The following is a 25,711-nucleotide window of genomic DNA, read 5'->3' as shown; positions in this document are numbered from 1 at the left end:
AAAAAAAAAAAAAAAACAAATCTGTGACTGTCAGCACACATATATTACTTGAAGCCATGGGTCTGGAGATGATTGCTTACAAAGAAGGAAAGGAGGAGGCCCACAACTGAGTTATTTGCTCTAGCATTTAAAGGTAAGGCAAAGAAGTGGGGCCGGGTACAACGGCTCATGCCTATAATCTCAGCACTTTGGGAAGCTGAGGGCAGATCCCTTGAACTCTGGAGTTGGAGACCAGCCTGGGCAACATGATGAAACCCTGTCTCTACCAAAAACAAAAAAAAAAAACACAATATAATAAAAATGTAAAGGCAAAGAAAGAAGGAAAACCCAGCAATGGAGAGGCTGGTGAGGAAAGAGCAAAACTAGCCAATTATGCTATCACGAGAAACGAAAGATGGCAAGAGTGATCAACTGCATCAAATGTCAAACTGAGGTATGTCCACTGAAATTGGTAACAGAGACAATTTGACAAGCAATTGTTTCAGTGGGATGGAGGGAATGGAAGCCAGACTAGAGTCAGGGAATCAATGGAAAGTGAGAAAGCATAGATGGCATGTGTAAAAACTTCTTTTGAAAATGTTGAGCCAGGTGCGGTGGCTCACGCCTGTAATCCCAGCACTTTGGGAGGCCAAGGCGGGTGGATCACCCAAGGTCATGAGTTCAAGACCAGCCTGACCAACACGGTGAAACCCCGTCTCCACTAAATACAAAAAAATTAGCCAGGTGTGATGGTGCATGTCTGTAATCCCAGCTACTTCAGAGGCTGAGGCAGGAGAGTCGCTTAAACCCAGGAGGCAGAGGTTGCAGTGAGCCAAGATTGCACCATTGCACTCCAGTCTGGGCAACAAGAGTGAAACTACATCTCGGGGGGGAAAAAAAATATGTTGGCTGTAAATGGAAGCAGAGAATTATGGGGTCACTAAAATGTAGAGGAAAAGGTAAATAAAGACACTAGCTTATGTTCTCAAGTGGCTGCAAATTGTCTTGAAAAGAGGGGATAACTGTAAGAATCCCTTTGAAAACTGGGGGTAGGGGACCATTTAGCCTCTATTTCACCGTAATCTAATAAGCACTTATGTGGGTTTGAACAGAATACTATCCAGAATTAGGACAATCCTCTCCCGAACCCCTCAAATCTTGACTGGATATCCCTCCATATGTGATTACATTGCAGTCTGTACCTATCACTTCCCTATTAATGAGAAAATGTCTGCCACAGGGTGGGAAAGTAAAAAAACCTTGGAAAGGAAGAAATAAACATTATTAGTAGTTGGCCTCTAATGGTTGCCTCTAGGTGGCAGGGTAACACATAGTTGTATCTATGCTTCATGCTTTTCTGAACCTTCCAAATTTCCTGTAAATCATAGATCCATTTATAATCAGATTTCCTTTTGTAATTTGTTTTTTAAAGAAACAGGGTCTCGCTCTGTCACCTAGGCTGGAGTGCAGTGGCACAATCTTGGCTCACTGCAGCCTCAACCTCCCAGGCTCAAGCAATCCTCTCACCTCAGCCTCCAGAGTAGCTAGGACCACAGAAACACTCTACCACGCCTGGCTAATTTTTATGTTTCTTGTAGAGACAGGGTTTTCGCCATGTTGTCCACGCTGGTCTCGAACTCCTGAGTTCAAACAATCCTCCTGGCCTCAGCCTCCCGAAGTGCTGAGATTACAGGCGTTAGCCACTGCGCCAGGCCTAAAATTTTCCTTAAAGAAGAAAACACTGGCCCCTGAGCCAAAGGACATGCACCAAATTAAGAACACCATCTAAACAAATGCCTTAGATTAGCTGCTGCCTACTCTAGGAGCTTCTTTCCTACATCTTCTGGTGTTTGGAGCTTGGCACACAGGAGGCACTTTGGTTTATTACTAGCAGGTAAGAGATGTTGCACGAAAGTATGGGAGTGGGGATGAATCTAAATGAGCCTAAAATCCCCATAGAAATCATGGAAGCATTATGGCAGTTCTTAAACAATAAATGCTTACAGAAAACTAAACTCCAAAGTACCACAAAGCAAAATACTTTACTTTTTGCCTTGCAACGATTTCCTTTTGCCTCCTACAGTCTCTGAAAGTAAATTCAGGTGACAGCTGCCCTGACCATTCATCATGTCAAGCAGTAAGATGCATCTTGAAACCCAGCCTGGTCTTCACTATTTGATTATAGAGGCATAGGTGTCACTGATTATGATTTGTTAAAGTGAACACCACATAACTGTCAGGGCTTTCCATTCCATCCAGTTTCTGATTATCTATTAATACATTAATATCCACTCAACACATATTGTGAAAAACATTTATGATCATAAAAACAACAGCTAACACTTACTCTATGCCTATTATGCATTATCTTTAATCCTTGGAGATGAAGACTGTGCCCAGTTTACTGAGAGGGGCCACATACCTAGTAAGTGGCAAAACCTGGAATCAAACCCAAATCTGTTCCACAACTCTACATTGTACATAATGTCTATACGCACAGCCCATCTTGCTATGCCCCTCTCCTACAGACACCAGTCTCTCTATCCTTAGGCACATAAAATATGACTCTCAAGTGCCCTGAGAATTGCTGACCTAGGTTTCACTGCACATTGACAGTAAAGTGTCATAATAAAGCAACTGAAAAATAGCCTTTACTCACCCAAGACAAATCTGGAAATCATTTGCAGAAATACCTTGAAAGAGTCTCTCATTTAAAATCTGAAAACACTATACCTCAGATTAAGAGTTTACGCTGGCTCTGGGTGTTTCTCTGCACTGCAGTTATGCTTAAGCAAAGAAAATATGGGCAGGGAGAGATACTAAGAAAGAGGAATCTGAAACCTCCAACACTGACCTTGGATGTGAGAATGGTATCTGAGAACACATCACCTGCAACATCCTCTATTCACAGTCCAGGGAAGCTGCAAATCTCAGAGTTATTCTTCCCAGATACTCCCAATTACTTAGAGAAACTGGCATCAGAAGAACTAGGCAACCAAACATGGCTCACCAAAGTTGTAGATTATCAATTTTACCAAGAGAGGAAATGGCAGCATGCTAAGGAGCCCTTCTTGGTATTCTAAACAAAAAATAGGAACAGCAATGCCTAAGTGTAAGTTATGCAAATTAAGCAGAAGAGGAACAGACTCCTGGTCTACACATTTTAAATTGGTGCTCTGGAATATTCCTAGTCTACACCTTAAGAATTGTCAGTTTCTTGCTGCATGCCTGTAATCCCAGCACTTTGGAAGCCTGAGGTGGGAGGATCACTTGAGGCCAGGAGTTTTCCTGAGACCAGCCTGGGCCACAGAGTGAGACCTCCGTCTCTACAAAAAATAAATAAAAATGTAAAAGAAAAGCCTGCCCTTATCGAATAGGTGAATTTCACCCAGAAGGGCCACAGGCAGCATTCAATGAGTTCAGGAAAATATTTTCATTTGTCAGAAGTTATTTTAAAATTATCTTAAAAATAATTTACTTCACCCGAGACTTATTTTGAAAACTAAAAATGCCTGACCACACAGGCATTTCAGAGCTATCCAATTCAGTAGGTCTGAAGTGGGGATTTTTTTCTTCTTCAAGCTGTATAGGTGATTTGGCAGCACAGACCAGCCTTGAGAGCCATGGCATTAGATTATTAAATATATGCTTTGTCATTCTGTGACTTAGGAATTTGCTTTAATAAAAATATAGAGGGGAGGAGTAGGGTATAAATAAAACAGCAGCCCTGTGTTGATAACTGTTCAAGCTGGGTGACAGTTACATGGGTGTTCATTATGCTTTTTTCTATTTTTGTATATGTTTTGAAAAGTCTCATAAATTGAAGTTATTTTAAAGTGAGACTTTTTCTTGCTGGATCCCTCCATTCTATCCTCCACATTGTTGCCAGAGCAATCTCCCTAAAACTCAAAACCCACCTACATCAAAACTCCTTATTCAAACCAGCATCCAAGACCTCTAGGACCTGGTCCCTGCTTACCTCTCTTACCAGTGCTATGATATTACATAATATTTCCCTCAGCTCCCCACATGCTTTAGCCCCAACTATATCCTGCATATTGATCCTTAATCAGCACACCTCTTTACCTACCTGACAGTCTCCCCACTATAGTGAGTTCTGCAAGAGTGGGACTGTATCATATTTATCTTTGCATTCCTGTACCAGCATATTAACTGTCATTTATTAACAGCAGATTAATAAATGAATAACTATCCAGTAAATGCTTAACTAAAAAAAAAAAATCCAAGTCACATTAAACTCCTGGTGAATTTTTCAACTGAAAAAAGAAATTTAGATTCATTTAACCTTCATCTTTCCATTCAACAATTATAAACATACTATATGCAGGGCATTGAGATGACTACTCAGATAGCCAGGTGTACAGAAATGTAGAAAATAAGGAAAAAAAAAATCAGAAATAAAGTAGATTAGAAGCAATCATAATATAAAGGCAATGAATCAATACACCAAAAAAAGAGAATTACAACTTCCTCATGCCCAAAGGCTGAAAACACAACCAATTATAAGATCAACACAGAAGATAAATTATTAAATTTGCGTAATACAGAGTATATCTTTAAGCAAAAGTGACAGTTAGCCAAGCTTACCCCTTTGACCACAGTGTAGAAAAATAAGTCTAGAAAAATATACACAGTTGCTCTTCAACATATGATGGGATTATATCCCAATAAACCCATTGTAAACTGGAAATATGTAAGTCAAAAATACACTTACTTTATTTACCTAACCTACCCAACATCATAGCCTAGCCTACCTTAAACATGCTTGCAACATTTACATTAGAGCCTACGGTTGGGCAAAATCATCTAACACAAACCCCATTTTTTTTTTTTTTTTTTTGAGACGGAGTCTTGCTCTGTCGCCCAGGCTGGAGTGCAGTGGCCGGATCTCAGCTCACTGCAAGCTCCGCCTTTCGGGTTCACGCCATTCTCCTGCCTCAGCCTCCCGAGTAGCTGGGACTATAGGCGCCTGCCACCACGTCCGGCTAGTTTTTTGTATTTTTTAGTAGATACGGGGTTTCACCGGGTTAGCCAGGATGGTCTCGATCTCCTGACCTTGTGATCCGCCCATCTCGGCCTCCCAAAGTGCTGGGATTACAGGTTTGAGGCACTGCGTCCGGCCTACAAAGCCCATTTTATAATAAATGTTCAATGTCTCATGTAACTTACTGAATATTGTACTGATAGTGGAAAACACAATGGTTATGTGGGTACTCAAGTAAGCTTTCTACTAAATGCGTTTTGCTTTCACACCATCGTAAAGTCAAAAAATCCTAAGTTGAACCATCATTAAGTTGGGGACGCCTGTACTAAGAAATACAAGAACAAACAACACAGCCATTTAGACATCTTAATGACATATAGAGAAAAACAAGTGTAGAGGAATATTTAGAATTCCTCATCCTATACTGAAGGATGACCACCACAAAAACCCTGAAATTCTATGGAAAATTTTACATATGTGGGTCTTTTTCCCAGAAGATGGTCAACAGCTTTCACTGGCTTCTTGAAAGGATCCATGACCTGAAAAACATTAGGAACCAATGCCCTAAAGAAAGCTAAGACACTGTCTGCTTAGCCATGACAATGTTTTTTCCCTTTCATTTATGAAACACAAGTATATGGTATTTTTTCCCAAAGCCACGATAGGCTACTGTCAAATACAATAAAGATGGTACCAGATACGAAAGAAATAGAATTCCACCCCTTTTGCATTATTCAGCTCCAATTCTCTCAAGTCCTTGGGTTTACAGAGAAACAAGCAGCATGTCTGAAGACCAAACCTCGCCTGCCAGGCATGGTGGCTCACCCCTATCATCCTAGCACTTTGGGAGGCTGAGGTGGGTGGATCACGAGATCAGGAGTTCAAGACCAGCCTGGCCAACATGGTGAAACCCCGTCTCTACTAAAAATACAAAAATTAGCTGGGCATGGTGGCACACGCCTGTAGTCCCAGCTACTCGGGAGGCTGAGGCAGGAGAATCACATGAACTTGGGAGGCGGAGGTTGCAGTGAGTTGAGATCACGCCACTGCATTCCAGCCTGGGTGGCAAAGGGAGACTCTATCTCAAAAAAAAAAGAAGTAAAAGACAACAGTATAATGGAAAGGCCTGAGAAATAGACAGACCTGGGCCTAAATTCCATTGACTAGGTGTATGATCTTAGACAAGTTGCCATACATCTCTGAGTCCAGTCACCTCTGTAAAGTAAACAAGTCTATCTCATAGGATTGTGCCCAGCAAAGAGTAAGCCATATTGTTATTTGTTCTATCTCTTTTGGCTCCAGATTAATCTAAGGGCAGCAACCTTATGCTAGGTATTCTACAGATTGATAAGATAGAAATACAGATATACAGATCTGATCAAATGCAAAAGAGCTGACCTTCTCAATCTTTCTACACGTTACCTGCATATGAAGGAGAACATACAGTATATATTAATCTCCATACTTTTAGCCATAACTGCAGACAACCAACAACTTAAACTCTACTTTGATGACAATGAGATTGGGAGGCTCCAGTCTCATTCTCAAATTATACAGTTCTGCAAAAGGTAAACAGTCTACTAAATAATGTGCAGGCCATGCCACTCAGTCAAAATTTTTAACTGGGTCTCAACTGTTTTGATCTGGTTCAAGTGAATTTGGAAGGAATGGAGACAAAGATTCTTTTGCATGGTTTAAAAGAGCAAGTTATTTATAACAATTATCAATCTGGCAGCAAACTCCTTCCAGGACGTTGAAAAGAATTCCAACTTCACAGGTTTGTTATGAAGATAAAATTAGTTCACTGATAAGAAAGTTGTAAAACAAAGCCTTTAAAAACAAAGGTGTCCCAACACATAGAAAAAAAAATGGCTGAGTAAATTTAATAGCACTCCACACAGCCTGCCAAATAGTTATTTCAAATGTTCTTAAATAAACCAGACAATTCTGAACAATCTACTGCTTCACAACGTATCTATTTACATGAAAGATGCTTACTGAAAATGAAAGAGAAGTACGCAAAGGTACTCTAGTTCTCAGCCACCAACTGGCTTTAAGATCTTATGACATTCTGGGCTTCCAACATAATGTAAAATGGAAGTACAATAACTAAGATCCCTTAAAGCACTATCTGTAATACTTTGCCTTCAGTCTAAGACAAATGTTAAATATTAAACATGAACAATCTGAATTATTTTCAAAAACTAAATAGCTAAAAGTAACCATGCTAGTTTTCTACTTGCCACAAATTCCTAGGTTTTTAAAAAATAAAACTACACTTCTGCAAATAATTCTTTTAACCTGAGAATATTTTTAAAGATCAAATAGAGTTTGCCAGGAAGAAAAACAGGAGCTACTAGCTATTTGGATGAAAATAAATGTACACATCTACTTCACACCGTTACTTCAGCATAAAAAGCTTAACATAGTATATAAATACTTAACATAGCATATACTTAACATAGTAATAACTATAATGCTAAAAGGTGTGAACATTTATTTTGTTTCAGTCTTTTTAAAAATAGCAAACATGTTATAGTTTAAAATAGTTGAAAAAAGGGAAAATAAGATGGACTTAGAAAGCATCCCTTTAATTTGAAAGTTTTACAAACAGGAAATTCAATCTCATCTACTGATTTATAGCATCCATACATGCATGAAAACACATGACCATATCAAACTGTTCTGTGAATGAGCTCCAAGTTGACCTCATGTCAGAAAGTAATAACTACGGTCAAAAGGGCAAAGAAACTGAGCTTTCTTTGGATTTCTGCCTTTCTCACATTAACTTTCTACTCTAAAATTCCCCTATTTGGGGAGTAACTTTCTCATAGGAAGAGGGCCACTTACTTCGTATTTCCACAGATGACACCAGATGGCATATTTAGAAATAAAGTTCAGTTTTAAGGAAAGATAAAACATAGTGAAAACAATACTAGACTAGGTAATCTGGGTTTGATGCTCAATTTCATCACTATCCAGCCATGTTACTATGGATATGTCATTACTCCTGCAACTAGGCCTATAAAATAAGGAGTTTGATATGGATAATATGAAATATAGGGTATCATCCAGCTTTTCTGTTGGACATGAAGACTGCCCTTTTAAAGCTGCTGGTAATTTGTTTGCTAGAGGGAGAGATTTGAATTCACCCATAAAAGCAGCCTGTCTTTACTTTTTAAAAGCAAAAATCTAAAATTCTCTAGGTGAAAGGATATCTTCTAGTGATGTCTGCATCTCTCCAGACTATACTTCCTTTTAAGGCTGGTCTCACCAAGATATTTAAAGAAATTTAAGGAGCAGGGACCTGGGTTAACAAACTGCAAAGCCCTCCAAGGTAGAGAAGTCAAACTAGCCCCTGGAAAAATATGGCAGCATATATATATACACATATACATACATATATAAAAAATATGCAGTGAGCCATCTGTAACAATGATACTGGCTATATCCAGATTTATACTCTTCTGATTTATCAAGGCTTATCCTGATGTGCTATAATATTGTAAATCATGATGGATCATATACTAAACGTATCACAGTGAAAAATCCAAGGTTAGCCTTTCTAAAGGCCAATTTAGCAATGAGTATCAAAAGCCTTACATTTTTGCATTCCGGTTGTAGAAATTTCTTAAGGACATAAATATGGGTGTCACGCAATGGACTTTGGGGACTCAGGGGGAAAGGGTGGGAAAGGGGTGAGGGATAAAATACTATAAATTGGTTTCAGTGTATACTGCTCCAGTGACGGGTGCACCAAAATCTCACAAATCACCACTAAGGAACTTACTCATGTAACCAAATATCACTTGTTCCCCAAAAACTTATGGAAATAAAAAATTAAAAATATTAAATATGGATCTCATAAATATTTATCTATTAGGATGTATCTATGCTTCCTTCTTTCATTCGACACTTATTTACTGAATGCTGAATTACCTATATGTTAGGAGGCATTACTTAAAATCATGAGAAACTGGGACTGGAAAAGTGTGAACACAGCAAACTGGTTAAATAAATTCTGCATACAATAAAATACAATGTAGCCATTAAAAATGCTACGGAAGTGTACATAATGACAGAGACATGAAACGGGGTCAATATGTGGGAAGAGCAAATTTAACAATACCATTTCTATACTAGTTTGGAGAAAACAGCTTGAAAAAAGTCTGGGGACAACTGAGGGAAAAGTATGAACACAGCAAAAGGTGTGAACACAGTAAACTGGTTAAATAAATTCTGCATGTAATAGAATACAATGTAGCCATTAAAAATGCTACAGAAGTATACATAATGACAAAGACACAGAACAGGGGTCAATATGTGGGAAGAGCAAATATAAAAATACCATTTCTACACTAGTTTGGAGAAAACAGCTTGAAAAAAAAGACAGTTTGGGGACAACTGAGGAAATGTGAATATGAACTGGATATTAGACAGTATTAAGAAAAAATAACAAACTCCCTAGGCATGATAATGGTATCGTGGTTTTGTAGATGTCCTTACTCTTGTTTTTTTTTTTTTGAGACGGAGACTCGCTGTCGCCCAGGCTGGAAGCTCCGCCTCCCGGGTTCACACCATTCTCCTGCCTCAGTCTCCCGAGTAGCTGGGACTATAGGTGCCACCACACCCAGCTAATTTTTGTACTTTTAGTAGAGGCAGGGTTTCACCATGTTGGCCAGGCTGGTCTCGAACTCCTGACCTCAGATGATCCACCCACCCTGGCCTCCCAAAGTGCTCAGATTACAGGTGTGAGCCACTGCACCAGGCCGAGATGTCTTTATTCTTAAGACATGAAGCTGAAACATTATCCTTAAAAGTGTCATCCTTACTTCTAATGTTCAGAAAAATTAAACACACATCTGTACATATAAATCTAATATGGCAAATACTTAATTGTTGGATCCAGCTGATGGTACACAGATGTTCATTGTGCTATGTTTTCAGCATTTTTGTTTGAAATTTTTCATACAAAATTGAAAGCTGTAAGGGAGGTAATGAATTACATTTTAAAAAGAGTATTTCTGAAAAAATATATAATATGGCTACACAGCTGTTAAGAAAAGCCTTGGAAGATACTGCATACCAAAACGTTAAGAGTATTTTATCTGTGAGTTTGGGGTTTGCGGAGATTTGTCTGTTTATCTGTATTTTTCAACAATAAGCCATGTATAATTCTACATTCATGAAGAAGATTACTTAAAAACAAATTCAGGAAAGTGTTTTCAAACAAGAGTTAAGAAGAAAATAAGCAAACAAAAAAAGTTCTATTCCCAAAGCATTCTTAATAAATGATTTTAGTAATTAATTTATTTATAAATTCATAATTTATACCATTCTCACAGTATAAAAATTCAAGCAATTCATTGTACTGATTGTGGGGGGGGAAGGGAATGCTGGGTATTAAAAAAGCATCTCCTATTTACCTATACAGGTTAAGTATCTCCTATCCAGTGCTTGGGACCAGCAGGATTTCAGATTTCAGATTCTGGAATATCTGCCTATACATCATGAGACATCTTGAGGATGGGACTCAAGTTTAAACACGAAATCCATTCATGTTCCATACACGCCTTATACACACAGCCTAAAGGTATTATACACAATTTCTTGTATAAATGTAGGTGACACAAGTGCAGTTTTGTTACATGGATATATTGCGTAGTAGTGAAGTCTGGACATTTAGTGTAACCATCACCCAAATAATGTTCGTTGTACCCTATAGAATATTTTTAATAATTCTGCTCATAAAACAAAGTGTTAAGTACTTAGCTGTAGAATTTTCCACTTGTGGCATCGTGTTGGCACTCATTTTGGGGCATTTTGAATTTTAGATTAGGGACGCTCAACTTGTGTTACTTCACACCCCACAAAAAAATTTAAGGCAAAAATAAATGTTAAAAACGATCAATTCTGGAGTGGGAATAGGGATAGGAATTTTTGTTTTATTATTCTCTGTACTTCTCAGTATATTTTAAATTTTTCAGAAGTAGAAATGCACACATTACAGAAAAAGGTAAAGTTCCCCATGATCCCTCCTCCCAAATAAACTTGTCAGTTTGCCATGGTTTTTTAAAAACATAAATAGCATCACATAGTATGTACTCTCTTGCAACTTGCCAAAATCACCTCCAAAATAGCTGTATCAATTTACGCCACTTGTAGGCAGTATTATAAGGCCAGACTCTTCCTTATACCTTTCACGATGACTTGATATTATCAAATTATTTTTTACCAATCTAATGACTAAAAAACTTATTTAAATTTGCATTTCTGATTATCCGTTTGAGTACCCTTTCTTGTTAGTGGACGTTTTTAGTTTCCTATTCTGGGAAATGCCTATCCTTAAAATTTCCTACTAGATTTTAAATACTACCCTTATCATTAAGATGTGAATACACCAAAATGTTAATAGTGACCAAACATTGCGGTGGAATTATGTATATCCCCTCCCCAAATATGCACACATTTTCTAGTTTTTCCTGAATTAATTCAGTGATTAAAAACTAGAAAATGATAAAATGGATGAAAAAAATCCTTTTAGACAAAAGCATTACTTTCAGGATACTCTACTACAGGTAACACCCTTAAGGAGGTCATAAAATCTAGCTCAAAGAAATAAATGCATCTAAAGAGTAAGTCTTGTGAAGAAATAATAATAGTTGAGACCATTGATTCATTTGGGATACATTTAACTAACTTCTTTGTATAGCATTTTTGAATTCATGAAGTACTTTTCATTTATCTTGCTTAACCCTAACAAAACTCTGTGACATTCTGATGCCTTCCTGTAAACCGCTACAGCACATTTTGTTCATTCCTCACATTACCATACTGATCCCTTTGTGTGATTCGCAAGTCTCCTTCCCCTAGACCACACTGTCCTACATTCTCCAGTCACTTATCTTTGTATTCCCAGGATGTAGCTGCAACGACTACGTCCTCAATAAGTATTTGTTAAATGAATGAGATATCACCATCTTCATTTAAAGGATGAGGAAACTGGCTCAGTGATGAGGTAATTTGCCCCAAGTAACATAGCTAGTAAATATTTTATATAAATTATAATGACCTTATCTTCATACTTTATAAGCATTTAAAAATGCACCATCTCGCTTTAATGCTCATAGCAACCTATGAAATAGGCTTTCCGATTACTGTTTTATAGATAAGCATGGAAATTTAGTGATATACCCTAGGCCCACTCAAATCCTAGTTTATATGAAGCACAGCGGTCTCTTTAGATACGTGATCACTACCTGGGTATGGGAGCCTCTATTGTTATGTACTAAATAAGTTAAGGGTAGGGTATAGCGGAGGAAAGATGGAAGGAAGGCAGTTTAAAGGAACAGGAAAGAGGCTGGAGCCCAGGTATATAGGCCCATCTAAAGACCATAAAGTGGTATTGTAATGTCAACTGCACGTGCCACTCTGAAATCCAGTATTAGCCCAAAGGTTTTTCTTGATATTAACCCTGTATTAATGGAAGACAATTGTTGGCTTTCTCACATATCAGCAGTCTCAAAGGCTGGGGAGGCACACAGAATTAGGAAAGCTGTGAGAAACAATGGACAGGCTATATCATGCATAGACAGTGCAGGGGAAGAAATGATGACACAAAGGAAAAGGCTAAGGAACTTTAAACATGATCTCACAGTCCTTAACTCGACTGTGAGTTTCTCAAGGGCAGAGATCAAGTCTCATTCATTTTATGTCCCTTACTCCTTATACTTAGCAACATTCAGTAAATGTTACATAAAAAAAAAAAAAAAGATTATTAAGCTAAAAACTGAACAATTACTTCCATTTATTGAGCAGCACTTACCGCGTGCCACATACTATACTTTAGATATTATGTGTAATGTTTAAAAAAATAAGATTTACCTGTTTGCTGACCTGCCATGTATGGTGCTGCTCAAGTGTGTTAACAGTGGTGATACTGATGACTATTAGGAAGACTCATTATAGGTTACTAAGGTTACAACAGAACCTTGAACACCTTGAATAGGAGGGGCCTGTATAGATGGAGAGAGATCAAGGTAACCAATGTAATACACATTACAGAACTGGCTAAGACCCTTCAGAGGGTATAAATGTGACTACTAAGGAGTTTCAAAGTGAAAAACTACTCTTTGGAACATTAAGTTATCACTGGCCAAAGTCTCAGACCCAAAAACCCCATCCCACCTCACCACTGATGATCCCACACAGACCTAAAGTGTCCAGACACATTTTGTTAAACGGCCATTATTTTCACTACCCTGACTGTCCACCTCTGAGGCGTTGAAGGAGTTATGTGAAATAGTACATTAAATAAATCACCATCTACCGATCACCTACCATGTACTAACACCTTATATTTTTTTCACTACCCTGACTGTCCACCTCTGAGGCATTGAAGGAGTTATGTGAAATAGTACATTAAATAAATCACCATCTACCGATCACCTACCATGTACTAACACCTTACATTTTCTCTTTAATTCCAATAACCGCATGAGTAAGGTATTTCCCCAGATCATAACTGATACAGGTTAACTTGCCCAAACTGACAGACCTAGTAAGTGGCCAGGTCCCAAATCCGGAATTGCCTGGGCTCCATGATCGTCCCATGATTATAAGGCTTCTCAAACCTTTCCACCTAAACTCTAATAAAAAGGTAGAGAAGAATGAAGAGGCAGGCTAGGGAGGTTAAGTGGAAAGAGAAAAGTAGAACTTGATAGAAAGTTCCAAGCTACCTTTGGCAAAAACAGAATTTCTTTTGACTTCACCTTTTATCTTAATCCCATTAGCTGATTCCAGGTCTGGGGCAGAAATGCACAAGAATGAGCCTGGAAACATCTTGACATACCAGATAGCAAGGAAGCTCTATCAAAGACTACTAGAGAGCATGTCAGTAAGAATCAGGAGCCAACTTTAAGAAAGTCCCACTAGCCACAAGTGGGACAATTTGAACTTCGCTAAGGATTAGAACTGCAATGTATTGAAACCCATCAAATGTTTACATCTATGGATGCATAGTTATATATACACTTATATGTGTAACCTTTTGAAGATGACAGGAAACCAATTCATCATCTTGAAAGCAATGTTTAAAAAAATTGAGTATTTATCCTGCTCTTCCTATATAAACTATATTGCTGAGTAACCAAACAAAACATAAGGGAAAACATAAAATTATTCCAGCTAACAGATGAAAACAAAATGATAGCATTAGAACGTCACCATTTTGTAGCCCCCCCAACAAATTAATGGATCCAAAAAATTCAAGTCATCACAACATAATCAACGTTGTGAATGAACACCTTCCCCCCACCCCCCAATGTATTTGCCAAAGGGAATGAACCTGAAATTTATCAAGCCTCTAGATCCAGCTGCCAATTTGCAGGAACTAGAGAAGTATCACCTGGGAACTTATCAGAAATGCAAAATCTGGGGCCCCTCCTAGATCTACAGAATCAGAAACTCTGGGAGTGGGGATCAGCAATCTGTCTTAGGAAGCCCTCTAGGTGATTTTGATGTTCCCTAAAGTTTCAGAACCATTGTTCTAAGCACTTTATATGCACTAATTCAGCTAAACTTCTTCGGAACTCTACAAGGCAGGCAGTACTATCATCATTTTACAGATGAAGGACTGCGTGGCACAAAGCGGTTAAGTAATTTGCACAACATGGCGCACCTGGTAAGAAGTGGGAATCAGAACTTGAACTCTGTGAATCTAGCTCCCGAGTTCATGTTCTTAATCGCTGTGCTGAAAGGTCTTTCCACCTATAAGAACTCAATTGTCAGAATGCCGTAATAAAGAATAGTGGAAGTTTGAAAAAAAAAAAAAGAAAAGGAAAAAAAAGCAAAGACCAGGAGAAATACGCCTCACTATAAAATAGACAGGCATTTAAGGAAATAATCATAGCAAATAATGTACCCAAAGTAATTTTCCAAAATCATTCCAAAACATAAACAGCCACCAAATGCAATATACCCAAGCACTGCTGGGGCAATTATCTCTGATATCTAATCACAAGGACCTAAAACCTGGGTTGTGCTAAAGGTGGTACATAAATTCATGACAGTATCTTCAGATTCACCAATCTTTTAAATCTAAATGGTTATAGTGAAAGGTCATTCCAGAATAATTCATCTCCCTACTTTTAGCCACCATTTACTTAATGACTACTGAAAGGAAAAACTGCTGTCTTTCAATACCTAAGATTACACAATCAGAATCTCAAGAGTTGAAGAATTTTAACATTCATCTAGTTCGATCAGCAGTCCAGACTGAATCAGATCTACAATCCCAATCTCCACGTAATGGTACATTCATAATAAATTAAAACATTCCAACTTTCTGTAAAATCACATTATGGGATCACTCTATGCCACCAACTATAATTTTTAAAGCCAAATGACTAAAAACTTTTAAAGAGAACTTAAAAGTTGAAAATGCTCAGGTTAACAGCCCAAACAAAACCTACAGTTGTTTTACTCATAGAGCCACTTCTTCACTACCTGTAAGGATTTCTATATCCGGAAGACCAAGCTGGTCAACAAGTACATCAACTTTTAACAACTCAACACCTATGACACATCAAACGACTTAAAAGCTGAATTATTCCTGACATTAACATATATAAACATCTAGTAACCAGTCATTGAGGAAACAATAATACAGCAAAACACCAAAAGCCCAAGTACTTATATCAACCTTATAGATAGCGAGATCATTGTAAAGCAGTCTAAAATGGTTACAACTACACAACAATCAACAACTTAATCTTACTCCAGAAGAGGTAACATGGAATGTGAAGGACAAATATTTTCAAAGCAACCAAGTTTGGCATTTCAATAACACTTTGAACTCATGGTTGAAAACACACAACAGAAGAAAAAAAAAAAAAAACAGCATTTCCACTGTAAATCTGCAGCTAAGAATTGTGGGAAAAACTCAAATACTGGAATGCCTACTGTGTGCCAAAACTCTATGAACAATTATCCTAGTTTCACAAATTCAGGATTAAGTGATTTCGTCCAAACTTCCTAACTACAGAAAACTCAAGGCTAAGTATCTAATCACTATATCCAACGTGCCTCAAATTATTTTTGTTGAATTCACGAATTTACCGCAACTCCCAAGAAATCACTTCATATTTAATCAATTTTCAACCAGTGATTTATTTCTCCATTAATGAACAAATAATTGAAAAGGCCTGAATTCATGATCCATAGCACTTGGTTGATTCACAATCATATTTCATCTAAATACTTCAAAAACTTTCACTTGTTACTTCTACCCTCCCTGCCCCTTGAAATTACTCTCATTTTAAAGGCAGGCACAAGTGTGGCCTTGCTCTGCCCCTGTTTGTGCCTAAGTCAAAGGCTGACTAGAGCCTAATGGGTCCAATTTCCATTCTCAGGTTTTGGCCATGAAAGGGACACAGGGTAGATCCCAGAATGGGCAATGCAGCACAAGGAAAGAAATGAACAGTTTACAGGAATTTATGCTAAGGAAACACAAATTTCAGATGAAATGAAATGAAAAATCACAGTAGGAAAACTAAGGTTGTGTATAATAGCTGAAAATCAAGATGTAAGTAGAAGCTCTCAAAAATTGTTTTAGTATTGCCATTTCAAGAACTGCGTGACAGCCACGAACTCATTATTAGGTCTTAATAGCTTAGAAGTTATGGGTCAGAACAGCTGAGATACTAAAATCAAAAGAATAAAAAGCAACATTATAAAGTAGTATAAAAATAACTAAATCACCTAAGGAAATTGAAACCATGCATGAAAAACCCCAAAGGCACAATCAGGTCATTAGGAAACACTAGCTTCTTCCACCAGGAGGCCTACTTTTCACGTGGAGCAATAAGCAAGGCCAAGACATGGAACTGAAGTCAGGTATCAAATCAGACTTTGCCACAGAAAAAGGAATCCATGACTAGTTATTTTAGGATAGTGCCTAGGACAGCACTATCAACTCCAACTGGGATACAGGAGATTATAGCCATTGTTCCCTTATAATGGGTCCTCCAGGGTCTTTAATTTAGCAAGAATGGGTTAGACAACACTACTGGGCTGTAATCCCCAAATATGGGGGGCGGGAAACTATATATAGGACAATTTCTTCAACAAACAAATTGGAAGAAAAAAAAACAAAAAAGACGGAATCTGCAGATTAAAATAGATTTAAGGGCTGTATCAATGCTTTGCAATAAATGTGCTTTCTCAGGATCCTGATTCAAACTGTAAAAGAAAAAAAAAACAGAGCTTAAAAAAAATCAGAGAAATCTGAACATTTTATATTTGATATTTTTAAATATTTGTTAATTTTTTCAGTTGTGATAATAGTTTTGATCTTATATTTAAAGAGCCCTTGCCTTTTAGAAATACAAACAAGTATTTTACAAATAAGTATGACAGGGATTTATTTCAAAATAACCCATTGACGGGGGCAGTGGTTAGAAGTATAGATGAAACAGGCTGGGCATGGTGGCTCATGCCTGTAATCTCAACACTTTGGAAGGCCAAGAAGGGAGGATGGCTTGAGCCCAGGAGTTTGTGACCAGCCTGGGCAACACAGTGAAACCCCATCTCAATTTTAAAAAATTTAAAAAAAAAAACAGAAGCATAGATGAAGTAGAATGTGCAAGTTGATACTATTAGAGCTGGTGATGGGTAAGCGGTGGGATTATTACACTACTCAATTTTTGCATGTTTGAAATTTTTCATAACTCTTTAACAAGAATTGGTTAAACATAATGCCTTGCAATTTTATTTTCTGAATGATGCCTAGGGTGATTTAAAAAAATCATGTACAGACATCATTCATTTAAATAATTTCCTTTAATGCAGTAATGAGCTCCACTTTAACAAAAGAAGCAACCAGTACCACATCAGATCCAGAAAATGGAAGAAACCAAAGTAGCTCAATTACAGAATGGGAATACATCCACCCCTAGTATCTCCATTCCAGGAAGTAAAATACAAATACTTCCCACAGAGATTTACAAAAACTAACCTAAAATCACAGCCAATCATACTCATCCTGGTGGGAAATTCCCCACACTGCTCCAACAGCTTCCCGAACCTTCCTGACCAAGTTGGCCTGCTGGTTTCTCTGGATCACTAACCCACTCAGGTCAGGCTACTGGAGGACCTACAAAAAATAAGTTGGGGGAGAGGAGTGAGATACACAACACATTTATTAGTATGTGTGAGGAGGGTTAACCATTGTATTATGTTCAAACATAGCCAGTTATTATTTCTAAAGCAATAGTCCTTACATATCTATTTGCATTTTTTAGTACCTGCTTTGAGAAGTAACTGAAGAATTCAGAACCAACAACTGTAATACTTCTAACACTTAGACTAACATTCCTGCAAACAACTCAGTTCAACCCAAATGAAATTACAGAAGTCACTTTATTTTTTAGACAAGTTTCTACCCTCAATATAAACTAACACTAAGGATATATTTGCTTTATTGTTTCTGTGAAAAAAAAAAAAACTGTACATATAAAAATTATTCTTCACCTTCATACATGCTTTTTGGCCATACTGGGAGACAAACGATAAACATCCTGGCAACTCAGGTTGAACTTTGCCCTTGAACCTTAGACAAAGTTTTTATTTGGTATTGTCACTCCTTCCTCTCTTCTCAGAGATCTACCTAGAATAAATTAAACTTTTAGGTCACACCTAGATTATCATTCCCAGATTTATTCTAATGCTCAATAAGGGTCAAACTGAAATTGAGGTTTAGTAAATTTGTGATCACTGCTTAACCCACTGTAAAATGCACCAATGCAAAATCTCAAAACAAAAAGTGATCTCCTGCCCTCCAATGAAAATGGGAGAAAATTTTATTACCTACAAAGCACTTCAAATTAAATAAAGCAGACCCTGAAGTTCAAAACTACAGTCCACATACAGCTAATCATGGGATGGTTACCTCCCGCAAATTTTAAATCCTAGTAAACTTTTCACCACCATGTTTCTACTTCAATTCCCATCACCCAGCCGAAGTAAAATAATGGGGATAGTTGTGCTTGTATTAAAGGGTTGTTGCTAGAATTAGTTAAAAAAAAAAATTGTAAAATGTTACACTTTAATATTGGTCTAATCAATATATTAACAGTAAGGAAGCCTGTAATCTCAGCACTTTGGGAGGCTGAGGCGGGCAGATCACAAGGTCAGGAGATCGAGACCATCCTGGCCAATGTGGTGAAACCCCGTCTTTACTAAAAATACAAAAATTAGCTGGGCATGGTGGCACACACCTGTAGTCCCAGCTACTCTGGAGGCTGAGGCAGGAGAATCACTTGAACCCAGGAGGCGGAGGTTGCAGTGAGCCAAGATCACGTCACTGCACTCCAGCCTGCCGAGAGCAAGACTCCATCTTTAAAAAAAAAAAAAAAAAAAAAAGGAAAACTTTATCCAAATCAACTATAGTCACATCTGTTTAATAAGTACGTTAGAAAATATAAAATGGCAATAACACAACAGGAAATAGTGTATTAAAGAGCCAACAGTAATTCGCTATGGAAAAGCAGCTTGGTATTTCAAATGATCTTTCTCTCTTAGATAGGAATTATCTTGCTCAGGTAAGAAGATGCCAAACAGCAGATCCCCACACTGATCTGAGGAACCAAACAAATGAGGGAGGGGAAAAGTAGCATGAATACTTGAAATCTAGCTAACAGAAGCTCCTTTTACCACTGTGAAATGCATGGCACCAAATTACTTTTGTAGAGTGAATGACAGGACGGACTGCCTTTGGAGGAGTGGAAGAAATGAGTAGGCAGGGCATGAGGCACCCCTTCCAAAAGGTAGAACACTTGGGTGTGGTTCTTGACAGGAACATTATGGCTGGTGGTCATTCCAGGATAGTGATTACGCACTGAAATTCCTAGACCATTAGAAGGAAACAAAGAGTGGGAATCACGCTCAAACATCATGAACCATTGGAGATAAAAAGTTTGGCCTATGAGGAAAAAAACATAAAAGTTATAGATCTGGCCTAGAAATATACCAAGAATGTACAGTTAAAGAAACAAAAATCTCTTATTCTTTCCCAGGTCATAAAAGTAGCATATGACACAGGTACATCTACCAATATATTCTTACACCAAAAAGTAATCTTAATTTATCATGTGCCTACCATGAGTTAAGACATTTTACTTTTTTTTTTTTTTTTTTTAAACTAATTCTAGCAACAACCCTCTAAGGTAAGCACAACTATCCCCATTATATAGATGAACTGAGAATCTGAAATTTTGCCCAAGGTCACAAGGTTCAATGTGAATCCAAAACACACTAATAATTCCACCATACCAGGCCGTGCCTATGACTGGGGAATGTTGGTATCTCCTCAATCTATGCAACACTGGGGCTAAAACAATGCTGAACATGTAATCTACAAAGGAGAAAAAAATGATAGGAAATTAACTGCCTACAGTAACGGTGGCATGGGGGGAAGAGAAAATAAATAACAGGGCAGATTGAGGGGCAGGACAATCAATGCTGTTTTCTAGTAAATGGAAGGGGTAAAATGTAGGGGAGCCTGAGAGGAGGGTTATCTTCCTTCTAGGGGATTCAGCTCCTGGAAAAGGAGTATGGGGAGTGGGGGACAGAAAGATTAAGAAGTGAGAAGCAGGTAAGAGGTACTCAGCAGCAAAAACAGATGTCCACAGACCAAGAGGCTCCTAGAAACTCAGAGCAAGGCAGGGAAAAGGGGCGGTTCCCAGGCTTGCAAGGGAAATGGAAGTGGGATGAAGACAAAAAGCGGGCTTACTGGAGGGTTATCCTCTACAGCCTTTTGAGGGGGAGGAATGAGGAAGGGAAGGCTAATGGCCATAAACGAAAAGGCCACTTAAACTGCAATATCCAACCACCGACCCGTTCAAAGTTTCGCTTAACAGTGGTTTAGCAGCATGCAGAGCTAAGAAATCAGGATCAGAGTCATACAAACATGAAGACTTGAGGAAATGGAAGGCTACTATGGCTCCATCCACAAAGATGGAGTAAATGCAGGCAACAGGATAGGCTCTAGTCAACGCCTGCGCCAAGGGGACCAATGAAATGGGGAGACGAGGCGGGCTAGGGGACTCAGGCTAACCTCGAATTTAGAAGAACTGGGGAAGGAATCACAGGAAAAAGCTTTGACTCCCCCTCCCTTAAATACGAACCTCAACTATCCACGTAGATGAAGATTAGATGGGACGATAGAATTAGGAGGGGTGTGGGGAGAGGAGGAGTACGCCAGTGACACTACTGCTTGACCCCTAAGCCTTAGCTCTAAAACAGCGGGAGTTGGCGAAGATGACCCCACCTCGAGAAAAACCAGGGTACTCATCCGGGTCGTCGGAGGTGCTGAGAACGGAGGCTGGCCGGCAGAAAAGGTAGGGGATAGGGGCCAGTCGTCGTTGGTTGCTCCTCTCTTTCCCACCGTCCAATTTAACCCCCAACCCCACTCCACAGCGAACTCCAGACTCCCCTCCCACCCTTCCCAATCCGCCCACTGCGGCGGCGACAACGGAGGCGTTGACCGATCGGTGGAGCAAAGGCGGGCCCACACGCGGCCGAGGCCCGGGAAATGGTGTCGCCTCAACGGACTAGAAACTAGGTGGTCTTCGCCTCAGGTCTGGTTTACCGGCACCCCGGCGTTTCGCCAATCGTCACCTCCTTAACGCTGGGTACCTCAGAGGCGTCATAAAGGCAGATAGCCAACACCTCTGTGCTTGGTCCTGGCCGGACAGACATCAGCCTCCGCCGCCATCTTAACAGCAGGCGGACCGACCCTAGTCACTGCCCCCCCCACCCCTGAGCTACCTCAGCCACCGCCAACGAATCCCACGAGGACGTAACCCCGCTCCCGCGAGAATTCTCCGGCTTAGAACGGCACGAGCCGAAGACCTTGCCGCCGCCTCCGCGGCTACCGCAGTCAGTAGCCGAGCCACCGCCGCTTCCGCGCGATCCCGCGAGAGCCTCTACCGGACGGGAAAAGCCTGAGCCCAGCCCTTTCCAGACCCCTCCTCCCTCCCACCAAAGCCGAAGTAGCTACAGCTTCACCCTACGCGAAGCCAAAAGCAAATGACGCACAACCTAACGAAGCAGTGAGGGGCGGAGCCAACCTACCGGGGCCGGCTCCCGCATGCGTTGAGAACTATCGCGATATTACGCTTTAGCTCGGCGAGACCTTCTTAATTCACCGCAGGATGCCGCCCGCGCCTCGCCTTTAGGAAACATAAGATATCGCGAGACCTGGTGCACACTCCTAAAAAGGAGAAAGGCGGGGCTTCGTGAAAATGACTGGGAGTTTTTCGGGGGAAGGGAGGAACCTCCCGTCCTGCAGGGATCTCGCCTACCACGAGGTTTCCGACCCACTGCGGAGCTGGCTGCCAAACCTCGCGATGACACAGCTCAGCGCCAAATCTCGGCCATGTCCTGAAAACTGCCTCCGCCCCCGATCTAGGTGTCTAGAGCCTAGTGCTTGAGGAAAATTTAAAAAGTCAACCTGTTTATTCTCACGCTTCCGGGCAAGGCTGTACCAATTAGCCAAACTCCATTCTGGAAGGGGAGTAAAGAGTCCCCCATTGTTACCTGTCTCCAGGAATAACATATTTTCCTGGACTAACATTTAAAAGACGTTCAATCCCACAGTAAGCACACAAATGCAAATGAAAACAATGACATAACATTTTTTGCCCATTAGATAGGGAAAAAAATTCTTAAACCTGTATTATCCAGACTCCTTCCCTCGCCGCACTGCAGGCTAACCTGAATCCATCTTAATCTAACTAAAGGCCATATCATTAGTTCTAGTTCCAAAGTCACCAATTTTAACTACTGAAGCTTTACCTTGGCATAACCAAAAAGATCCAATAAAGTGGTTTTCTCCAAACAAAGGAGTCTGCCCTCAAAGGAATATTCAAGCTTCGGGGATGGGGGGGGGGGATGCCTGAATATGGCAGTTTTTCCACGTCTAGCCAACAGTGTTTCTCCAACAAATCTTGGGATCCAATCTGGCTCGATTTGTGGGCTTTTCCATTCTAATGCATTGTTCTGTCCGTTCTAATTTAAATAGTTCCTTTACAGTACATTTTAATAGCCAGTAGTACAAATATCCCTATTTAAAACTTACGTTTTAAAATATTTTTTCAGTTATTCTTAGCCATTTTTCCCCCAGATGAACTTTAGAATCATAGTAAGTTCCAAAAAAACTTGGTATATTTATTGAAATTGCATCAACTGTATAAACCAATATAGGAAAAATGGACATCACTACAATATTGAGCCTTCTTATTCAGAAGCATAGTATTCCTTCTCCTTTAATGCAGATGTTCTTTTATGGTATTCGTCAATAAAGTTTTATAGTTTACTTCCAGGTATTTTTATTCGTTTCTCTTGCGAACAGGTTTTTTTATTATTAAAATTTCAAAATGCTTATTGCTTATAAATAGGAAAACTGCCTATCTAAACTATTGATATTTGCCTATTTACAAACAAAAATATGATCAATTTCACCAGTAATCAGGGAAATGCAAATGAAAACAATGACATACGATTTTTTGCCCTTTAAATTGGCTAAAATTACAAAGATTGATAATACGTGTTGGCATAACTGTGGAAAAATAGGCACTCTCGCACAACATTAAAGAGTGTAAATTAGTACAGGCTTTTGGGAAGGCAATTTGGACAAATGTATAAAAATTCAAAATGCATATACACCCTGACCCAGCGATTACTCTTCTAAGAATTTATCCTACAGAAATACTCATACATGGCATGATACATATACACAAACCCATTCATTATGGCATTGCTTGTAATAGTCCCCTCCCTCCCCCAACAGAGAAACAAGCTAATGTATATCAATCGGGAAATGGTTAAACTGTAGTACAATCATACAATGCAGCTGTTTAAAACCCGACATAAATTTGGATTCCCGGATATAAGAAGATCTACAAGACATATTCTTAGATTTTTAAACAAGCAATTAGTCAAAATGAATGTGTGTGAGTATGTGTAGTACCATTTAGATACCAAAACATATATATGCAACGCCTAGTAGTTACCCGCGAAGCCTGCCTGCCCGCCCCTCACCTTCCCTCTCCTCTGAGGCCGCCTTCCTCGAACCAGTGAGAAATGCTGAAGGCCCGGCCTCTACTCCCTCTTTAGGGCCACTTGGCCATGGCTAATGCCGGTACCTCGCATCCCCTCTTGTCAGTCGCTCTCTCGCCGCGCCGCCGGCCGCTGCCCGGCTGCCCCCGAAGATGCGGCTAGCTCTTTGCTGGCGCCGGCCGAGGCCTGGGGGAGGGGAGAGGAGGCGGGGTTCAGGGAGGGTTGGGGCAGGCCGCCCAGCCCCTCCAGCAGCCTTTCCCGCAGGCTCCCCAAGGCCGCCACCTCCGCGCCTCCGCGCAGGGTCCCGTGGGAACTCCCCCCCCACCACCTCGCCACTGCCACCCGCGAGAAGCCGAGAACGGCCGCGCGTACAGAGCTCGCTCCCCAGTCCAGGGATAGACGCTCACCTCGGCCGCAATGGCTCCGCGGGGCCCGCAGGAGCGTGCGGGGTCCGCGGCCCTGCTTCAGCCCTGCTTCAGCCCTGCTCCAGCCCTGCTCCCCTCGCTAGCCCTCAGTCGAAAGCCTCCTCGCTCCGGCTCAGCTCAAACTCGATTTGGGGCTCCACCCACCGCACGCGAAGCCCCGCCCCTGCCCCTCGGGAGGGAGCTCCCTCCGCGGTGAAGCTGGGTCCCTTGCAGGGGACCCCGCCTGAGCTACCCGAGGCCCAGTAAACGCAACCATAGAGGATGATAGGGTCGCTAAGAATTGGGATTTGATTCGAGGGACGGTGGAAGCCGTGGAAGGGAACATGATTTGATCTGATTTACCTTTAAAAATTAACGACCTCGCCAGATGCCTTGTGAAGAATGGGGAGTGTGGGGCAAGAGGGCAAGCCTGGACCCAGAGCGGAGGGTGGGAGACGACGTGGGACGCCAACCACCCAGAGTTCACGCGAGCAAACCCTTAAAACACTTCAGGCACATAGTAAGCCCTCAATAAACATTCTCTTTTTCTCCTTTGATTATTTGGAACGGCAGTGCGATTGACAAGGATCCTGTAGAGGATCTGCATCTGTAAATACATGGGAATAAAAAGGACCCGGTAGGAGATCCCCTGTTAACCCTGCTTAATTATTGTGGGCTGCGGACGACATTGGAGGGACGAGGGACTTTGACTTGGAACTCTAGCTACTTCGATAAGGTTTCACTTTTTAATAAAAAGTATGTATTAATTTAGTATTTAAAGACAAAAGCACTATTAAAAGAACTCCTGAGACATCGAGGAAATAAAAACTGTAATTATACCCTCCACTTCTCTAATTCCAGCCCTCCAGAGCAGTGGTTCATCCCTCGAATTGAGAATCTGCTGAATGGATCCCCCACCCCAATATATACTTACACATAATATTTTGTATATGATCTCAGGAGATGTACAGGGCCCCTTCGAGATACATTGTTGCTTTAAATATTTTTACTTTTTTTTTTTTTGAGACAAAGTATCACTCTGTCACCCAGGGTGAAGTGCAGTGGCATGGTCACGGCTCACTGCAGCCTCGACCTCCTGGGCTCAAGGATCCTCCTGCCTGCCTCCGTCTCCCAAGTAACTGGGACTACAGGCATGCACCACCACGCCTGGATAACTTTTTATTTTTTGTAGAGACGGGGTCTC

General features: G+C 40.2%; 1 protein-coding gene across 1 annotated transcript in view; it reads right to left on the bottom strand.

Annotated features, from left to right (window-relative positions):
- The window catches only part of HUWE1 (HECT, UBA and WWE domain containing 1, E3 ubiquitin protein ligase), a 152,855-nt gene extending 128,225 nt beyond the window's left edge, over window positions 1–24,630 (bottom strand). The window contains exons 1-3 of the mRNA XM_011991999.1: window positions 24,511–24,630; window positions 24,190–24,289; window positions 18,000–18,137 (exon numbers count right to left, since the gene is read on the bottom strand). The gene's annotated coding sequence lies outside the window, so the exon portion shown is untranslated. The remainder of the gene's footprint in view (window positions 1–17,999; window positions 18,138–24,189; window positions 24,290–24,510) is intronic.
- Window positions 24,631–25,711: the final 1,081 nt, after the last annotated feature.

This window comes from Mandrillus leucophaeus, unplaced genomic scaffold, assembly GCF_000951045.1.
Source record: "Mandrillus leucophaeus isolate KB7577 unplaced genomic scaffold, Mleu.le_1.0 Scaffold400, whole genome shotgun sequence".
NCBI classification, from domain to species: Eukaryota; Metazoa; Chordata; class Mammalia; order Primates; family Cercopithecidae; genus Mandrillus; species Mandrillus leucophaeus.
This window is presented reverse-complemented; position numbering and strand designations above follow the sequence as displayed.